The following is an 18,341-nucleotide window of genomic DNA, read 5'->3' on the forward strand; positions in this document are numbered from 1 at the left end:
CGCTCCAGTCCTGTGTAATGTTTAACGCCCCGTCTGCAAAAAAAAAAAGTGTAACACAAGGACTTCCTTGGAGGTCACCCATCCTAGTACTACTCTCGCCCAAGCACGCTTAGTTGCGGAATTCTGATTTTATCCAGTGAACTAGTGCTGGTATGGTAGCACCCTTTCTTGTTTTCACCGCAAATACATATGCCCATTATCCTTCCCTCTCCCCTCCCGTCATTTGTTTGGCTTTGCACGCACCTCACCTCTGCTTCTAGTTCTAATATCAAGCGAAATACCCCATCGCATCGACTCATGCCCATATGAACAGATCACCCGCCACACCTTGTTTTTCGTTGTTCTACTATTTAAGATTCTTGTAATAATACTCTTATCACGTTATGGGTTTTAATTGAATAAACGAAAAATATTAAGCAAAATGCCCTGATGCCGAGCGCAACGTTTAACGCCCCATCTGCAAAAAGAATGGTACAACACGAGGACTTCCCAGGAAGTCACCCATCCTAGTACTACTTTCGCCCAAAAATGCTTAACTGCGGAGTTCTGATGGGATTTAGAGAATTAGTGCTGGTATGATCGCATCTGTTCCATTTTGCGCTCAAAATACATATACCCCTTCTCCTTCCCTCCCTCTTCCCATCATTTTTTTCGCTATGTGCGCACCTCGCACCTCTTCTTCTAAATCTAATATCAAGTGAAATGCCCCGATGGCTCGACTCACGCCCAAATGAACGGACTGCCCACCGCACCTCATTTTTCGTTGTTCTACTATGTAAAATGCTCGTAATGAGACTCTTATAATGTGGTGAACTATAAATGAATGCACGAAAAATATTAAGCAAAATGCCCTGAAACCGTGACTAAAGTTTACAAATTAACCGACGGACCGTGGTTCTAGTGGCGTGTAACATTTATTGCCTCATGTGCAAAAAAAAGGGTGCAACATGAGGATTTTCCAAAAGGTCAACCATATTAGTACAACTCTTACCCAAAAACGCTTAACTGCGGAGTTCTGATGGGATCCGGTGAATTAGTGCTGGTATGATCGCACCCGTTCCATGTCGCGCTGCAAATACATATATCTTTTCTCCTTCCCTCCCCACTCCCATCATTTTTCTCATTGTGCGCACACCCCACACCTCTGCTTCTAATTCTAATATCAAACAAATAGCCCTAGTGGCTTGACTCACGATTGCGAATGAACCAACGGACTGTGGTTCTGGTCGCGCGTAGCGTTTAATACCTCGTGTGCAAAAAAATGGGTGTAACACGAGAACTTTTCAAGAGGTCAACAATCTTAGTACTATTCTCACCAAAGGACACTTAACTACAGAGTTCTTATGGGATTCGGTATATTAGTGCTGGTCTGATCGCACCCGTCCCATTCTGTGATACAAATGCAAGTGCCCCTTCTCATGCTCGTCTGATCGCACCCTTCCCATTCTATGTTACAAATGCATGTGCCCTTTCTCCTTCCCTCCCCCCTCCCATCATTTATTTCGCTGTACGCGCACCCCTCACCTATGCTTCTAGTTCTAATATCAAGCGAAATACCCCAGCTCCTCGACTCATCCCCATATGAACAGATCGCCTGTTGCACTTCTATTTTTGTTGTTATACTATGTAAGATACTTGTAATAACACTCTTATCACGTGATGGGCTTTAATTGAATGCACAAAAATATTAGGCAAAATGCTCCAGCGCCGTGACTCACGTTTGTGAATGAACCGGCAGACCGTCGCTCCAGTCCCGCGCAACTTTTAACACCCCGTCTGCGAAAAGAAGGGTGTAACACGAGAACTTCCTAGGAAGTCAACAATCCTAATACTACTCTCACCCAAAAATGCTTATCTGCGGACCGTCTGTCGTACCTCATTTTTTATTATTCTACTATATAACCTGCTTGTAATGACATTCTTATCATGTGGTGGACTATAAATGAATGGCACCAAGACTCACGCCAGTGAATGAACTAGTGGACTACGTCTCCGATCGTGCGTAATGCGTAATGCTCTATCTGAAAAAAAGACAGGTGCAACACAAGGATTCAGTGGGATTCAAAGGACACTTAACTGTAGAGTTCTTATGGGATTCAATGCATTAATGCTAGACTGATCGCGCCCGTCCCATTCCCCGCTACAAATGCATGTGCCCTTCGCCTTCCCTCCCCCCTCCGATCATTTGTATCACTATAAACGCACGCCTCATCTCTGTTTCTAGACTATAAATGAATGCATGAAAAATATTAAGCAAAATATCCTAATGTCGTGACTCACACTGGCAGACTGTGGCTCTGGTCACACGTAATATTTAATACCCCGTCCATAAAAAGACGGGTGAAACACGAGGACTTCGCAGAAGATCACCCATCCTAGTACTACTTTCACCAGAGCACGCTTAACTGCGGAGTTCGATAGGATCCAGTGTTTTAGTGTTGGTATGATTGCACCCCTTCCATTTCGTGCTGCAAATACATATACCCCTTCTCCTTCCCTCTCCCCTCTCATCATTTGTTTCATTGTGTGTGCACACTACACCTCTGTTTCTAGTTCTAATATCAAGCAAAATGTTCGAGCACATCGACTCACGCCTAGATAAATGGATCGCCTATCATACCTCGTTTTTTGTTATTCTACTATGTAATATGCTCGTAATGACACTCTTATCATGTGGTGGACTATAAATGAATGCACGAAAAATATTAAGCAAAATATTCTGGCGCTGCGACTCACGCCGGCGGACTATGGCTCCTATCATGCATAACGTTTAACACCCCGTCCGCAAAAAGACAGGTGCAACACAAGAACTTCCCAGAAAGTCACTCATCCTAGTACTACTCTCGCCAAAGCACGCTCAACTACGGAGTTCGATGGAATCTAGTGCATTAGTGCTAGTATGATTGCATCTCTTCTATATTGCGCTACAAATACATATACCCCTTCTCCCTCCCTCCCTCCCTGTTATTTGTTTCGCTATGCATGAACACCGCACATCTGCTTGTAGTTCTAATATAGAGAAAAATGCTCCGGTGCCTCGACTCACGCCCAGATGAACGGACTACCCACTGCACCTCATTTTTTGTTATTCTACTATGTAAGATGCTCATAATGGCACTTTTATCACGTGGGGAACTATAAATGAATGCACAAAAAATATTAAGCAAAATGTCTCGGCATCGTAACTCACTCTGGGGGATAATGGCTTTGATCGCGCATAATGTCTAACGTCCCATCAGCAAAAAGACGAGTGGAACACGAGGACTTTCCATGAGGTCACCCATCCTAGTACTACTCTCGCCAAAGCACGCTCAACTACGGAGTTTGATGGAATCCGGTGCATTAGTGCTAGTATTATCGCATCTCTTCTATTTTGCGCTACAAATACATATACCCCTTCTCCCTCCCTCCCCCCTGTTATTTGTTTTGCTATGCGCGAACACCGCACCTCTGCTTATAGTTCTAATATAGAGTAAAATGCTCTAACACCTCGACTCACGCCTAGATGAACGGACTACCCGTTGTACCTCATTTTTCGTTATTTTACTATGTAAGATGTTTGTAATGACATTTTTATCACGTGGCGAACTATAAATGAATGCACGAAAAATATTAAGCAAAATGTCTCAACGTCGCGACTCACTATAGGGACAATGGCTCTTATCTCGCATAATGTTTAACGTCCCGTTAGCAAAAAAACGAGTGGAACACGAAGACTTTCGAGGAGGTTACCCATCCTAGTACTACTTCCCCCAAGCACATTTAACTATAAAATTCGATGGGATCCAGTGCATTAGTGCAGGTATGATCTCACCCCTTCCATTCCACGCTGCAAGTACATATACCCCTTCTCCTTCCCTCTCCCCTCCTGTCATTTGTTTCGTTGTGCACACACACCACACCTCTGTTTCTAGTTCTAATATCAAGCAAAATTCCCGACGCCTCGACTCACGCCCAGATGAACGGATCGCCCGTTGCACCTCATTTTTTGTTGTTATACTATGTAAGATACTCATAATAGAACTCTTATAACGTGGTGGAGTATAAATGAATGCACGAAAAATATTAAGCAAAATTTTCAGGCCCCGCGACTCACACCAGCAGTCTGTGGCTCCGATCGTACTTAACGTTTAACACCCCATCTACAAAAAAATGGATTCAACATGAGAACTTTCCAAGAGGTCACTCATCCTAGAACTAATCTCGCCCAAGCACGCTTGACTAAAGAGTTCTGATGGGATCCTGTGCATTAGTGTTTGTATGATCGCAACTATCCCATTCCCCGCTGCAAATACATATAGTCGTTCTCCTTCCCTCCCCCCTCCAATCATTTATTTCGCTGTGCGGGCATACCGCATCTCTATTTCTAGTTCTAATATAGAGCGAAATGCCATGTCGTTTCGACTCCGCCCAGAAGAATGGAGGCCCGCTGCGCCTCTTTTTTCGTTGTTCTACTATGTAAGACTCTCGTGATGAGACTTTTATCATGTGGTGGAAAATAAATAAATGCGCGTAAAATATTAAGCAAAATGTTTCAACGTTGCTACTCATGCCGGCAGACTGTGGCTCTGATCGCGCGTAATGTTTGATGCCTAGTCTACAAAAAGACAGGTGCAACACGAGAACTTCCCAGGAGGTCACCCATCTTAGTACTGCTCTCGCCCAAGCACACTTAACTACGGAGTTCGATGGGATCCGCTGTATTAGTGCAAGTTTGATTGTACCCCTTCCATTCCGCGCTGCAAATACATATACCCCTTCTCTTTCTCTCCCCCCACCCGTCATTTTTTCGTTGTGCATGCACAACGTACCTCTATTTATAGTTCTAATATCAAGCGAAATGCCCCAACACCTCGACTCATGCCCAGAAGAAAGGACCGCCCACCGTACCTCATTTTTCTTTATTCTACTATGTAAGATGCTCATAATGACACTCTTATCACGTGGTAGACTATAAATGAATGCATGAAAAAATAGTAAGCAAAATTTTCTAGCGACGCGACTCACGCCAGTGGATTGTGGCTCTGATCATGTGTATCGTTTTACGCCCCATTTGCAAAAAGACAGTGCAATACGAAGACTTCTCAGGAGGTTACCGATCCTAGTACTACTCTCACCCAAGCATGCTTAACTGCATAGTTAGATGGGATCTGATGCATTAGTGCTGGTATGATCGCACCCCTTCCATTCCGCATTGCAAATACATATACCCCTTCTCCTTTCCTCCCCTCTCCCATCATTTTTTTCGCTGTGCACGCACACTACATCTCTGTTTCTAGTTCTAATATCAAGCAAAATACCCCGGCACCTCGACTAATGCCCAGATTAAAGAACCACCCCCCACACTTTTTTTTTCGTTGTTCTACTATGTAAGATGCTCGTAATGACTCTATTATCACGTGGTGGACTATAAATGAGTGCACACAAAAAAGTAAGCAAAATTGCCTGGTGCGGCGACTCACGCCGGCAAATAAACCAGTGGACTATGGATCCGGTCGCACGTAATATTTAACACTCTATCCGCAAAAAGACAGGTGCAACATGAGCACTTTCTAAGAGGTCACTCATTCTAGTACTACTCTTGCCCAAACAAGCTTAACTACAGAGTTATGATGGAATATGATGCATTAGTGCTAGTATGATCCCACCTATCCCATGCTGCACTTCAAATACATATACCCCTTCCCTTTCCCTCCCCCCTCCTACCATTTTTTTCACTCTGCGTGGACACCGCACCTTTACTTCTAGTTGTAATATTAAGAAAAATGCCCCGTTACCTCGACTATGCCCAAATGAACAGACCGCCCGTCGCACCTCTGTTTTGGTTGACCCATTATTTAAGATGCACAAAAAATATTAAGAAAAATGCTCTAGTGCCGCGACTCATGACCGCGAATGAACCGACAGACAGTGTCTTAGGTTACATGTAATATTTAATGCCCCGTCTGCAAAAAAGATGGGTGCAACACGAGGACTTCCTAAGAGGTCACCCATCCTAGTACTACTTCACCCAAGCACACTTAACTAAGGAGTTCTAATGGGATCCGGTGAATTAGTGCTGGTATGATTGCACCCATTTCATTTTGTGCTGCAAATACATACACTCCTTCTTCTTCCCTCCCCCCTCTCGTCATTTGTTTCCTTTTGCGTGAACACTACACCTCTGCTTCTCGTTCTAATATCAAGTAAAATTTCCTAGTGCCTTGACTCACATTTGTGAATAAACCAGCAGACCATAGTTCTAGTCGATCGTAACGTCGAACGCTCCATCTGCAAAAAAATGGGTGCAACACAAGGACTTCCCAAGAGGTCACCCGTCTTTGTACTACTCTCTCCAAAGCACACTTAACTGCAGAGTTCTGATAGAATCTGGTGCATTAGTGCTGGTATGATCGTACCCGTTTCATTACGCGCTTCAAATAGATATATTCCTTCTCCTCCCCCCCTCCCTGCCATTCATTTGTTTCCTTGTGCATGCACACTGCACCTCTACTTCTCATTCTAATATCAAGTACAATGCCCCGGTGCCTTGACTCACATTTGTGAATAAACCAACGGACCATAGTTCTAGTCGAGCGTAACGTCGAACGCCCCATCTGTAAAAAAATGAGTGCAACATGAGGACTTCCTAGGAGGTCATCCATCCTAGTACTACTCTCACCCAAGCACACTTAACTATGGAGTTCTGATGGGATCTGGTGCATTAGTGCCGATATGATTGCACCTATTTCATTACGCGCTGTAAATACATACACTCCTTCTCCTTCCCTCCCCCTCCCGTCATTTGTTTATTGTGCGCACACACTGCACCTCTATTTATCCTTCTAATATCAAGTAAAATGTCCCAGTGTCTTGACTCACATTTGCCAATTAACCAGCGGACAATAGTTCTAGTCGCACGTAACGTCGAACGCCTCATCTACAAAAAAATTGGTGCAACACAAAGACTTACCAGGAGGTCACTAATCCTAGTACTACTCTTGCCCAAGCACACTTAACTGCTGAGTTCTAATGGGATCCGGTGCATTAGTGCTGGTATGATCGCACTCGCTTAATTTTGCGCTGCAAATACGTACACTCCTTCTCCTTCCCTCCCCCTCCCATCATTTGTTTCTTTGTGCATGCACATTGCACCTCTGCTTCTCTTTCTAATATCAAGTAAAATGCCTCGGGGCCTTGACTCACATTTGCGAATAAACCAGCGGACCATAGTTCCAGTCGCGTGTAACGTCGAACACCCCAACTGCAAAAAAATTGGTGCAACACGCGAACTTTTCAGGAGGTCACCCATGCTAGTACTACTCTCGCCCAAGCACACTTAACTATGGAGTTCTGATGGGATCCGATGCATTAGTGCTGGTATGATCGCACCCGTTTCATTTTGCGCTGCAAATACATACTTCGTGTTCCACCCTTGTTTTTGTAGACGGGGCGTTAAACGTTACGTGGATCTAGAGTGACGATCTGCCAGTTCCTTTGCAAACATGAGTCACGGTGCTGGGATATTTTGCTTAATATTTTTTTTTGCATTCAATTAAAGCCTATCACGTGGTAAGAGTGTTATTACGAATATCTTACATAATAGAACAACAAAAACAGAGGTGCAACAAGCGATCCGTTCATATGGGCATGGGTCAAGGCACCAGGGCATTTCACTTGATATTAGAACTAGACGCAGAGGTGAGGTGTGCGCGCACAGCGAAATAAATAATGGGAGGGGGGAGGGAAGGAGAAGGGGCACATGCACTTATAGCGCGAAATGGGACAAGTGCGATAGTACTAGCATTAATGCACCGAATCCCATAAGAACTCTATTGTTAAGTGTCCCTGGGTGAAAATACTACTAAGATGGTTGACCTCTTAAAAAGGCCTCGTGTTGCACCTATTTTTGTGCAAATGAGGAAATAAACGTTACGCGTGACAAGAATCACGGTTTGTCGGTTCATTCGTAAATGTGAGTCGCAGTGTTAGGGCATTTTGCTTAACATTTTTTGTGCATTCATTTATAGTCCACCACGTGATAAGAGTGTCATTACGAGCATCTTACATAATAGAATAATGAAAAATGAGGTGTGGTGGGCGGTCCGTTCATTTTGGCGTGAGTCGAGCCACTGGGGCATTTTGCTTGATATTAGAATTAGAAGTAGAGGTGCAGAGTGTGCACACAACAAAAAAAATGATAGGAGGAGGGTGGGAAGGAGAAGGCGTATATCTATTTGCAGTGGGAAATGGAACGGGTGCGATCATACCAACATTAATTCACCAGATCCCATCAGAACTTCGCAATTAAGCATTTTTGGGCGAGAGTAATACTAGGATGGGTGACCTCCTGGGAAATTCTCATGTTGCACCCTTCGTTTTGCAGATAGGCCATTAAACGTTATGCGGGACCAAAACGACAGTCCTCCGGTTTGCAAACGTGAGTCACGACGCCAGGGCATTTTGGTTAAGTATTTTTGTGCATTTAATTAAATCCAATCACGTGATAAAAGTGTTATTATGAGTATCATACATAGTAGAACAACAAAAATAGAGGTGCGGCAGGCGATCCGTTCATATGGGCATGAGTCGAGGCGCCGGAGCATTTCGCTCGATATTAGAACTAGAAGCAGAGGTGAGGTGTGCGCGCACAGCGAAACAAATGACGGGGGAAGAAAGGATAAGGGGTATATGTATTTGCAGCACGAACTTGAACGGGTGTGATCATACCGGCACTAATTCACCAGGTCCCATTAGCATTTTTGGGTGAGAATAGCACTAGGATGGGTGACTCCTGAGAAGTCATTGTGTTGCACCCTTCTTTTTCCAGATGAGGTGTTAAACATTACGCGAGGCAAGAGCGACGGTCCGTCAGTTCATTCCCAAACGTGAGTCATGACACCGAGGCATTTTGTTTAATATTTTTTGCGCATTTAATTAAAGCCCATCACGTGATAAGAGTGTTATTATGAGTATCTTATATAGTAGAACAATGAAAACAGAGGCGCGACGGGCGATCCTTTCATATGGCATGGGTCGAGGCGCCGGTGCATTTTCTTTTATATTAGAACTAGAAGCAGACTTGCGGTGTGCACGTACGCGAAATAAATGACAGGAAGGGGGCGAGAAGGAGAAGGAATATACATACTTGCAGCGCAAATTAAAATAGGTTTGATCATACCAGTATTAATTCACTGGATCCCATCAAAACTTCACAGTTAAGATTGCTTGGGCAAGAGTAGTACTAGGATGGGTGACCTCCTGGGAAGTCTTTGTGTTGCACAATTTTTTTCGCAGATGGGGCGTTAAGTATTACGTGGGACCAGAGCAACAGTTTGCCGGTTCATTTGCAAATGTGAGTCATGGCACCGGGGCATTTTGCTAAATATTATTCGTGCATTCAATTATATCCCACCGTGTGATAAGAGTGTTATTACGAGTATTTTACATAGTTGAACAATGAAAAGAGAGGTACGGTGGGCAATCCGTTCATCTGGGCATGGCTGGGGCATTTTCCTTGATATTAAAACTAGAAACAGATGTGAGGTGTGCGTGTACAGTGATACAAATGATCGGGGGGGAGAAGGCGAATGGGCAAATGCATTTGTAGCGGGGAATGGGACGGGCACGATCAGTCTAGCACTAATGCATTGAATCCCATAAGTACTCTGTAGTTAAGTGTCCTTAGAATCCCACTGAATCCTTGTGTTGCACCCATCTTTTTTCGGATGGAGCATTAAATATTACACATGATCGGAGACGCGGTCCACTAGTTCATTCGCCGGTGTAAGTCTTGGTGCCATGGAATTTTACTTAATATTTTTTGTGCATTCATTTGTAGTCTACCACGTGATAAGAGTGTCATTACGAACAGCTTACATAGTAGAATAATAAAAAATGAGGTATGACAGACGATCTATTCATCTGGGCGTGAGTAGAGCCGCTGGGTTATTTCGCTTGATATTAGAATTAGAAGCAGAGGTTCAGGGTGCGCACACTACGAAAAAAATGATGGGAGGGGGAGGAAAAGAACAGGGGTATATTTATTTACAGCGCGAAATTAAATGAGTGCGATCATACCAGCACTAATTCATCGAATCCAATCAGAACTCTGCAGTTAAGAATTTTTGGGCGAGAGCAAAACTAGGATGGGTGACCTCCTGGGAAGTCCTTGTGTTGCACCCTTCTTTTTTTAGACGGGGCGTTAAACGTTACATGGGACTGGAGCGACGGCCTGCCAGTTCATTCGCAAAAGTGAGTCCGGGACATTTTTTTAAATATTTTTCGTGCATTTAATTAAAGCCCATCATGGGATAAGAGTGTTATTACAAGTATCTTACATATTAGAACAACGAAAACAGAGGTGCAGCAGGCGATCCGTTCATATGGGCATGAGTCGAGGCGTCGGGGCATTTCACTTGATATTAGAACTAGAAGCATAGATGAGGCATGCGCGCACAGCGAAACAAATGACGGGAGGGGGGAGTGAAGGAGAAGTGGTAATTGCACTTGTAGCGCAAAACTGGACGGGTACGATAATACCAGCACTATTGCAACGAATCCCATAAGAACTCTGCAATTAAGTGTCCTTCGGTGAGAGTAGTACTAAGATGGTTGACCTCTTGGAAAGTCCTCGTGTTGCACTTATTTTTGTGCACATGAGGAAATAAATGTTATGCGTGACTGGAACAACAATTCGTCAGGTCATTCGCAAAAATGAGTCGTGGCGTCAGGGCATTTTACTTAATATTTTTCGTGTATTCATTTATATTTCACCACGTGATAAAAGTGTCATTACGAGCATCTTACATAACAGAACTACGAAAAATGAGGTGCGACAAGCGGTCCATTCATTTGGGCGTGAGTCAAGCCGTCGGAGCATTTCGCTTGGTATTAGAATTAGAAGTAGAGGTGCAGGGTGCACACACAGTGAGAAAAATGACGAAAGGGGAGAGGGAAGGAGAAAGGGTATATCTATTTGTAGCGCGAAATGGAACTGGTGCGATCATACTAGCACTAAATCGTCGGATCCCATTAGAACTCCATAGTTAAGCATTTTTGGGCGAGAGTAGTACTAGGATGGGTGACCTCCTAGAAAGTCCTCGTGTTGCACACTTCTTTTTGCAGACGGGGCATTAAATAATATGCGAGATCAGAACGACGGTCTGCCGGTTCATTCGCAAACGTGAGTCACGGCACCAGGGCATTTTGCTTAATATTTTTTGTGCATTCAATTAAAGCCCATCACGTGATAAGAGTGTTATTACGAGTATCTTACATAGTAGAAGAATGAAAATAAAAGTGTGGTGGGCGATCTTTTCATATGGGCATGAGTCGAGGTGCTGGAGTATTTCGCTTGATATTAGAACTAGAAGCAGAGGTGAAGTGTGCGCGTACAACGAAACAAATGAGGGAGGGTGGAGGGAAGGAGAGGGGGCACATGCAGTTGTAGCACAGAATGGGACGGATACGATCAGACCAGCACTAATGCACCAAATCCCATAAGAACTATACAGTTAATTGTCCTTTGGTGAGAGTAGTACTAAGATGGTTGACCTCTTAAAAAGTCTTCGTGTTACACCTATTTTGTTTTGCACACGAGACAATAAACGTTATGCGCAACTGGAACTATGGTCCGCTGGTTTATTTGCAAATATAAGTCAAGGCGCTGGAGCATTTTACTTGATATTAGAACGAGAAGCAAAGGTGCAGTGTGCACGCACAAGGAAACAAATGACGGGAGGGGGGAGGGAAGTAGAAGGAGTGTATATATTTGCAGCGCATAATGAAATAGGTGCGATCATACCAGCACTAATGCACCGGATCTCATCAAAACTCACAATTAAGTATGCTTGGGCGAGAGTAGTACTAGGATGGGTGGCCTCCTGGGAAGTTCTCGTGTTTCACCTATTTTTTTGTACATAGGGCGTTCGATGTTACGCGCAACTGGAACTATGGTCCGCTGGTTTATTGGCAAATGTGAGTCAAGACTCCGGGATATTTTACTTGATATTAGAACGAGAAGCAGAGGTACAGTGTGCACGCACAAGGAAACAAATGACGAGAGGGAAGTAGAAGAAGTGTATGTATTTGTAGCATAATGAAATGGGTGCGATCATACCAGCACTAATGCACCGGATCCCATCAGAGCTCCACAGTTAACTGTGCTTGGGCGAGAGTAGTGCTAGGATGGGTAATCTCCTAGAAAGTCCTCGTGATGCTCCCATTTCTTTGCAGATGGGGCATTCGACGTTAAGTGCGATAGGAACTATGGTCTGCTGGTTTATTCGCAAATGTGAATCAAGGCGCTGGTGCATTTTACTTAATATTAGAACGAGAAGCAGAGGTGCAATGTTCACGCAAAAGGAAACAAATGACGGGAGAGGGGGGGGGATGAGAAGGAGTGTATATATTTGTAGCACATAATGAAATTGGTGTGATCATACCAGCATTTATACACCAGATCGCATCAGAACCCAGCAGTTAAACATGCTTTGGTGAGAGTAGTACTAAGATGGGTGACCTCTTGGGAAGTCCTCGTGTTGCACCCATTTTTTTGAAGATGGGGCATTCGACGTTGCGTGCGACTTGAACTATGGTCTACTGGTTTATTCGCTAATGTGAGTCAAGTCGTTAGGGCATTTTACTTGATATTAGAATGTGAAGCAGAGGTACAGTGTGCACGTGTAAGGAAACAAATGACAGGAGGTAGGAGGGACAGAGAAGGATTGTATATATTTGTAGTGCAGAATGAAACGATTGCGATCATACCAGCACTAATGCACCGGATCCAATCAGAACTCCGCAGTTAAGTGTTCTTGGGCGAGAGTTGTACTAGGATGGGTGAGCTCTTGGGAAATCCCCTTGTTTCACCCATTTATTTGCAAAATTGGGCGTTCGACGTTACGCGCGACTGGAACTATGGTCCGCTGGTTTATTCGCAAATTTGAGTCAAGACACCGGGAGATTTTACTTGATATTAGAACGAGAAGCAAAGGTGCAGTGTGCACGCACAAGGAAACAAATGAGGGGAGGGGGGAGGGAAGTAGAAGGAGTGTATATATTTGCAGCAGATAATGAAATAGGTGCGATCATACCAGCACTAATGCACTGGATCCCATCAGAACTCTGTAAGTTAAGTGTGCTTGGGCGAGAGTAGTAATAGGATGGGTGACCTCCTGAGAAAATCTCGTGATGCACCCATTTCTTTACAGATGGGGTATTCGACATTACGCGTAATTGGAACTATGGTCCGTTGGTTTATTCACAAATGTGAGTTAAGGCACCAGGGTATTTTACTTGATATTAGAACGAGAAGCAAAGGTGCAGTTTGCACGCACAAGGAAATAAATGATGGGAGGGGAGAGGGAAGGAGAATGAGTGTATGTATTTATAGCACGGAATGAAATGGTTGTGATCATGCTAGCACTAATGTGCTGGATCCCATCAGAACTCTAAAGTTAAGTGTGCTTGGGTGAGAGTAGTAATAGGATGGGTGTTTTCCTAAGAAGTTCTCGTGTTGCACCCATTTTTTTGCAGATGGGATGTTCGACGTTACGCGTGACTAGAACTATGATCCGCTGATTTATTCATAAATTTGAGTCAAGGCGCCGGGGAATTTTACTTGATATTAGAACGAGAAGCAGAAGTGCAGTGTGCATGCATAAAGAAATAAATGACAGGAGGGGGCAAATTGCAACGGTTGCGATCACACCAGCACTAATGCACCGGATCCCATCAGAACTCCGTAGTTAAGTGTGCTTTGGCGAGAATAGTAGTGGATGGGTGACCTCTTGAGAAGTTCTCGTGTTGCACCCATTTTTTTGTAAATAGGGCATTTGACGTTACGCGCGACTGGAACTATGGTCCACTAGTTTATTCGCATATATGAGTCAAGGCGCTGGGAGATTTTACTTGATATTAAAACTAGAAGTAGATGGGGCATTAAATGTTAGGCGGGACCAGAGCGACTATTCACTAGTTCATTTACAAATGTGAGTTACAGCGGCGGGACATTTTGCTTAATATTTTTCGGGCATTCAATTAAAGCCCATCACGTGATGAGAGTGCTATTGCGAGCATCTTACATAGTAGAACAAAGAAAAATGAGGTACAGCGGGCGATCTGATCATATGGGCATGAGTCGAGGTGCCGAAGTATTTCACTTGATATTAGAACTAGAAACAGAGGTGAGGTGCGCGTACAGCGAAACAAATGACGGGAAGGGAGAGGGAAGGAGAAGCGATATATGTAGTTACGGCGCGAACAAGAAAGGGTGCGATCATACCAACACTAGTTCTCTAGATCCCATCAGAACTTTGCAGTTAAGTGTGCTTAGGCGAGAGTAGTACTAGGATTGGTGACCTACTGGGAAGTCCTCATGTTGCACCATTCTTTTTACAGATGAGGTGTTAAACATTATGCAGGACCGGAGCGACGGTCCGCCGGTTCATTCGCAAACGTGTGTCACGATGCTAGGGCATTTTGCTTAATATTTTTTCTGCATTCAACTAAAGCCCATCACGTGATAAGAGTATTATTACGAGTATATTATGTAGTAGAACAACAAAAATAGAGGTGCGGCGGGCGATCTATTTATATGGGCTTGAGTTGAGGCGCCGGGGCAATTCGCATGATATTAGAAGTAGAAGAATAGGTGAGGCGTGCCCGTACAGTGAAACAAATGACGGGAGGGGGGAGGGGAGGGGAAGGGGTATATGTATTTACGACCTGAACTAGAACGGCTGCGATCACAACAACACTAATTCATCGGATCCCATCAGAACTCCGTAGTTAAATGTTCTTTGGTGAGAGTAGTATTAGGATAGGTGACCTCCTGGGAAGTCCTTGTGTTGCACCTTTTTTTTTGTAGACGGGGCGTTAAACGTTACGCAGGACCAGAGCGACAGTCTGCCGGTTCATTCGCAAACATGAGTGACGGCGTTGGGGCATTTTGTTTAATATTTTTCGAGGATTCAATTAAAGCCCATCACATGATAGGAGTGTTATTATGAGTATCTTAAATTGTAGAACCACGAAAATAGAGTTACGGCGGGCAATCCATTTATATAGGCATGAGTCGAGGCATCGGGGCATTTCCCTTGATATTAGAACTAGAAGTAGAGGTGAGGTGTGCGCGTACAGCAAAACAAATGACGGGAGGAGGGAGGGAAGGAGAAGGGACACATGTATTTGTAGTGTACAATGGGACGGGTGCTATCACACCAGCACTATTGCACTAAATCCCATAAGAACTCTGCAGTTAAGTGTCCTTTGGTGAGTGTAGTTCTTAGATGGTTGACCTCTTGGAAAGTCCTTATGTTGCACCTGTTTCACTACACACGAGGTAATAAATGTTACGTGCGAAAGGAACCACGGTCCGTCAGTTCATTCGCAAACGTGAGTCGCGGCATTAGGGCATTTTGCTTAATACTTTTTATGCATTCATTTATAATCCACTACGTTATAAGAGTCTCGTTACGAGCATTTTATGTAGTAAAACAACAAAAAATGAGGTGCGGCGGGCGGTCATTTCATCTGGACTTGAGTCGAGCTGCTGGGGCATTTCGCTTGAAATTAAAATTAGAAGAAGAGGTCAAAGTGCGCACACAACGAAAAAAATGACGGGAGGGGGGAGGGAAGGAGAAGGGGTACATGTATTTACAGTGCAAAATGAAACGGGTGCGATCATACCAGCAGAACTCTGCTGTTAAGAGTGTTTGGGCGAGAGTAGTATTAGGATGGGTGACCTCCTGGGAAGTCCTCGTATTGTACCATTCATTTTGCAGATGGGGCGTTAAACATTACGTGGGACCATAACGACAGTCAACCGGTTCTTTCACAGATGTGAGTCACGGCGTCGGGGCATTTTTCTTAATATTTTTCATGCATTTAATTAAAACGCATCACGTGATAAAAGTGTTATAACAAGTATCTTACACAGTAGAACAACAAAAACAGAGGCACGATAGGCAATCCGTTTATATGGGCATGAGTCGAGGTGTAAGGGCATTTCGCTTGATATTAGAACTAGAAGAAGAGGTGAGGTGTACACATACTACAAAACAAATGAGGAGAGGGGAGAGTGAAAGAGAAGGGGCACATGCATTTGTAGTGTAGAATGGGACGAGTGCTATCACACTAGCACTATGGCTCTAAATCCCATAAGAACTCTGCAGTTAAGTGTCCTTTGGTGGGAGTAGTTCTAAGATGGTTGACCTCTTAAAAAGTCCTCGTGTCGCACCTGTTTCTTTACACACGAGGCAATAAACGTTACGCGGGAAAGGAACCACTGTCCATTAGTTCATTCGCAATCGTGAGTCGCGGTGTTAGGGCATTTTGCTTAATATTTTTTGTGCATTCATTTATAGTCCACCACGTTATAAGAGTCTCATTACGAGCATCTTACATAGCAGAACAACGAAAAATGAGGTGCGGTGGGTAGTCATTTCATCTGGGTGTGAGTCGAGCTACCGGAGCATTTTTCTTGAAATTAGAATTAGAAGAAGAGGTGCGGGGTGCGCACAACAAAAAAAATGACGGGAGAGGGGACGGAAGGAGAAGAGGTACATGTATTCGCAGTACGAAATGGAACTGGTGCGATCATACCAGCATTAATTCACCGGATCCCATCAGAACTCCATAATTAAGTATTTTTGGGTGAGAGTAGCATTAGGATGGGTGACCTCTTACAAAGTTCTCATGTTGCACCCTTCTTTTTGCAGATGTGGTGTTAAACATTATGCGAGATCAGAGCGACGGTCTGCCGGTTCATTCGTAAACGTGAGTCACGGCGTCAGGGTATTTTGCTTAATAATTTTTATGGATTCAATTAAAGCCCATCACATGATAAGAGTGTTATGATGAGTATCTTACACAGTAGAACAACAAAAACAGAGGTGCAGCGGGCGATCTGTTCATATGGGCATGAGTTGAGCCATTGGGACATTTCACTTGATATTAGAACTAGAAGAAGAGGTGAAGTGTGCACGCACAGCGAAATAAATGATGGGAGGGAGGAGGGAAGAAGAAGGGGTTTATGTATTTGCAGCACGAAATGGAATTGATGCATCATACAAGCACTAATTCATCAATCTCATCAGAACTCCGCAGTTAAGTATTTTTATGCGAGAGTAGTACTAGGATGGGTGACCTCTTTGGAAGTCCTAGTGTTGCACACTTTTTTTTGCAGACGGGGCACTAAACATTACGTAGAACCAAAGCGATGGTCCGCCAGTTCATTCACAAATATGAGTCACAGCGCTGGGGCATTTTATTTAATATTTTTCGTGCATTCAATTAAAGCCCATCACGTGATAGGAGTGTTATTATGAGTATCTTACAAAGTATAACAACAAAAACAAAGGTACAGTGGAGGATCCGTTCATATGGGCATGAGTCGAGGCGTTGAGGCATTTTGCTTGATATTAGAACTAGGAGCAGAGGTGAGGTGTGTGCGTACAACAAAACAAATGACGGGAGGTGGGAGGGAAGCAGAAGGAGCTCATGCATTTGTAGCGCGGAATGTGACGGGTGCGATCATACCAGCACTAATGCAACGAATCCGATAAGAACTCTGCAGTTAAGTGTCCTTTAGTGAGAGTAGTACTAAGATGGTTGACATGGTGGAAAGTCCTCTTATTGCACTTGTTTTTTTGCACATGAGGTAATAAGAATTACGCTCGACTGGAACCTTAGCCCGTCGGTTCATTCGCAAACGTGAGTCGCAGTGTCAAGGTATTTCGCTTAATATTTTTCGTGCATTCATTTATAGTCCACCACGTTATAAGAGTCTCATTACGAGCATCTTACATTGTAGAACAACGAAAAAAAGGTGCGGCAGGGAGTCATTTCATCTGGGCGGGAGTCAAGCCACTGGGGCATTTTGCTTGATATTAGAATTAGAAGCAGAGGTACAGGTTCACGTAAAGCAAAAAAAATGATGGGAGGGGGGAGGGAAGCAGAAGGGGTATATGTATTTGCAATGCGAAATGGAACGGATGCGATCATACTAGCACTAATTCACCGGATCCCATCAGAACTCTATAGGTAAGCATTTTTGGGAAAGAGTAGTACTAGAATGGGTGACCTCTTTGGAAGTCCTCGTGTTGCACCCTTCTTTTTGTAGATGGAGCATTAAACGATACGTGGGACCGGAGCGGCAGTCTGTTGGTTAATTCACAAATGTGAGTTACGGCGACGAGGCATTTTGCTTAATATTTTTTATGCATTTAATTAAAGTCCTTCAAATGATAAGAGTGTTATTACGAGTATCTTATCTAGTAGAACAACGAAAAAAGAGGTTCGGTGGGTGATCTGTTCATATGGGCATGAGTCGAGAAGCCAGGGTACTTTGCTTGTAT

At 43.9% G+C, this 18,341-nt stretch overlaps 16 pseudogenes; 9 read left to right on the forward strand and 7 right to left on the reverse strand.

Moving 5' to 3' along the window:
* Positions 1-937: 937 nt before the first annotated feature.
* Positions 938-1,056, reverse strand: LOC148268236 (5S ribosomal RNA; annotated as a pseudogene).
* Positions 1,057-4,608: 3,552 nt separating this feature from the next.
* LOC148268237 (5S ribosomal RNA) lies at positions 4,609-4,726 on the reverse strand (annotated as a pseudogene).
* A 1,231-nt stretch (positions 4,727-5,957) lies between these two features.
* On the reverse strand, positions 5,958-6,075 carry LOC148268238 (5S ribosomal RNA; annotated as a pseudogene).
* Positions 6,076-6,281: 206 nt separating this feature from the next.
* On the reverse strand, positions 6,282-6,400 carry LOC148268239 (5S ribosomal RNA; annotated as a pseudogene).
* Positions 6,401-6,607: 207 nt separating this feature from the next.
* LOC148268240 (5S ribosomal RNA) lies at positions 6,608-6,726 on the reverse strand (annotated as a pseudogene).
* A 204-nt stretch (positions 6,727-6,930) lies between these two features.
* Positions 6,931-7,049, reverse strand: LOC148268241 (5S ribosomal RNA; annotated as a pseudogene).
* Positions 7,050-7,254: 205 nt separating this feature from the next.
* Positions 7,255-7,373, reverse strand: LOC148268242 (5S ribosomal RNA; annotated as a pseudogene).
* Positions 7,374-8,235: 862 nt separating this feature from the next.
* On the forward strand, positions 8,236-8,354 carry LOC148268243 (5S ribosomal RNA; annotated as a pseudogene).
* Positions 8,355-9,146: 792 nt separating this feature from the next.
* Positions 9,147-9,265, forward strand: LOC148268244 (5S ribosomal RNA; annotated as a pseudogene).
* Positions 9,266-12,086: 2,821 nt separating this feature from the next.
* LOC148268245 (5S ribosomal RNA) lies at positions 12,087-12,205 on the forward strand (annotated as a pseudogene).
* Positions 12,206-12,411: 206 nt separating this feature from the next.
* Positions 12,412-12,530, forward strand: LOC148268246 (5S ribosomal RNA; annotated as a pseudogene).
* Positions 12,531-12,736: 206 nt separating this feature from the next.
* On the forward strand, positions 12,737-12,855 carry LOC148268247 (5S ribosomal RNA; annotated as a pseudogene).
* Positions 12,856-13,062: 207 nt separating this feature from the next.
* Positions 13,063-13,182, forward strand: LOC148268248 (5S ribosomal RNA; annotated as a pseudogene).
* A 206-nt stretch (positions 13,183-13,388) lies between these two features.
* LOC148268249 (5S ribosomal RNA) lies at positions 13,389-13,507 on the forward strand (annotated as a pseudogene).
* Positions 13,508-13,679: 172 nt separating this feature from the next.
* On the forward strand, positions 13,680-13,797 carry LOC148268250 (5S ribosomal RNA; annotated as a pseudogene).
* A 2,776-nt stretch (positions 13,798-16,573) lies between these two features.
* LOC148268251 (5S ribosomal RNA) lies at positions 16,574-16,692 on the forward strand (annotated as a pseudogene).
* The last annotated feature ends 1,649 nt before the right edge of the window (positions 16,693-18,341 follow it).

The sequence above is a fragment of the Carica papaya genome, chromosome 3 (genome assembly GCF_054855325.1).
Source record: "Carica papaya isolate Zhongbai chromosome 3, ASM5485532v1, whole genome shotgun sequence".
NCBI lineage: Eukaryota > Viridiplantae > Streptophyta > Magnoliopsida > Brassicales > Caricaceae > Carica > Carica papaya.